This window comes from Sciurus vulgaris, assembly GCF_902686455.1.
Source record: "Sciurus vulgaris genome assembly, contig: HiC_scaffold_636_arrow_ctg1, whole genome shotgun sequence".
Classification (NCBI taxonomy): domain Eukaryota; kingdom Metazoa; phylum Chordata; class Mammalia; order Rodentia; family Sciuridae; genus Sciurus; species Sciurus vulgaris.
This window is the reverse complement of record NW_027632387.1, coordinates 65,045-67,367: the sequence shown is the minus strand read 5'-3', so window position 1 is coordinate 67,367 and position 2,323 is coordinate 65,045.

Sequence of the window (2,323 nt, the reverse complement as noted above, 5' to 3'; positions counted from 1 at the left end):
GGTGGAAAGAAATAAAATAAATTCTGCCCTCTAAGAAAAGCTGAATCCAATAGGTAATGATGGCTGTGGGCAGCAGTACAGAAGGGCTTGCAAATCTAGAGGTGCTGCCAGTTACAAAGTAATCAGGTACATATCATTGTGTTTTAGTAACTCAGAGAAAGAAATCCAAATCACAGAAGGGAGGAATTTGCATTAAAAATAATCTTAATAGTTCTGATTTCACAAAATAAATCTGATTATATACACATTACAGGATTTTTGTAAACAAATATCTGAAATCAGGTAGAGAGCAACACAGAGCTAGGAAACTCTTCTGACTTGACTCTGATATTCATATAGGGATTTCTGATTCCTTGGAGTGCCCTTCCAATATTGTCATCTGTCTGAACTTTGCTATATTGATGTTTATTTTTGCATTCTCATTTTCCCAAAAAAATTATTTGATCTCTCATTCAGTCATGCCCCATACTTAGATTCTCCAATCAAAATTTTTATGTAAATGCTTCTAACATCTTCAGTAATTGCTTCCCTATTTAAAAAAATGTACTCTCACATATATATATATATATTTGTGTGTATATATATACATATATACATATATATTATGTATATATGTGGGTCCTGGTGGCATATACCTATAATACACACCTGTAGTCCCAGCTACTCTGGAGGTTGAGGCAGGAGAATCCCAAGTTCAAGGCCAGCCTAGGCAACTTAGCCACATCCTCTCAAAATAAAATAAAAAGGGGTGAATATGCAGCTCAGTGGCAGAGCAATTGCCTGGCATATGTGAGGTCCAGAGTTGGATTTTTTTCAATTAAAATATATATTTATATTTATTTATGTGTGCATGTATATATACACATATATGTGTATACATATAAAAAAACTTTCCAAAAAACATGAAATTTTTTTGAAGACTATTTGTTCTATAGTATTAAAATCTCCCACTATTATTATTTTTTCTCACTTGAATTCTATCAATTTTTGCTTTATATTTTGTAAAGTTACATAATCAGTTCCATGTAACTTTAGAATCACTGTACCTTCCCAGCATAATGAGATTTTTAGCCTTATATTAATGTCCTCATTAATGTCCTCTTTTTAAAAGTAATGCTTCTTATTTCAATATCTAACATGAAAATTTTTAATATTGAGTTGCTATGACAAACAAAATTTTCAATAATATCTTCAAAAATTCATTCTTCCCTGTTTTGTAGGCTTTTCACTTACGGTTTAATTTTCAGGATTTGATATTCTACTTATGATCTCTTTCATATTTTTTATTAGAGTAGTTTTCATCTTCACCAATCATACTGCAAAATCTTCTCAACTTGAATAACATGCTTATTTATCAACAGGGATCCATCGCTTAGTTAGTACAGATGGATAGATTTATAACTGAAGTGGGAAATATATGCTGGGTGCTTGATGAAGTGCCAGGCTTTCTTAGCTGGGAACAATTCAATTGAACATATATTTTATTAAAAATAAGCAATTGACTTTTGAATGATCTATTTCTCATACAGGGAATCTCACTAACCTCTGAGCTATACACTTTATTGTGGTGGCAAGAATAGACTCACAGCTGATGGTAGCTCATTTGTAATCATAAATAATATAGCTCTAAAACCTTCCAGCCTCCTGGAGAGTGTTAGTGAAGTGTTTCGCAGAGAAAAGGTGGACTTCTAAGAGTGGTACTCAGCAGGGTAACTGCTTCACTTTGGTGCCAGGATGGCTCTTCAGGTGACTTCCTGGATACTGAAAATTTGAATAGAATATAGGGACAAAAGTATATTTATTTCTTTAAACAAAGTAGTTATCTATGAATTTCTATTACAGTAGTTTGTCTCATGATTTTCTTCTTCTGATGACTCCTTTTATTTATTCTTTCTCCACTCAGTAGTATATAGCTCTAGTGATAATAAGAATATTCATAGAGTGTCCTACCTTCCAGGGAACTCTAGAAAAGAACCATCTTTTATTGGTCTTTTTATATTACTTGAAAGTGAATGTTATAGGTCCTGTCTTTCATTTTATTTCTAACTCCAATGTTCTACTTTTTCAAGATTATTTGTGGCTGGGGTTTGTTCATTAAGCTGAATTTCCACTAACAACAATAGTTATCACTTATTGGACATGCAAATTATGAGTCATTATAAATTAAATTATGCAATTCTTCTAACCACACACAGAACATTCATTACTTCTATTTTACAAATGTGAGATAAAAGATGCACACAAGGTCAGGTTTCTCACTCAGTATGACACCTACTGACAGTCAATGCAAGGATTTGAAAACACATGTTCTAACTCCAGAATA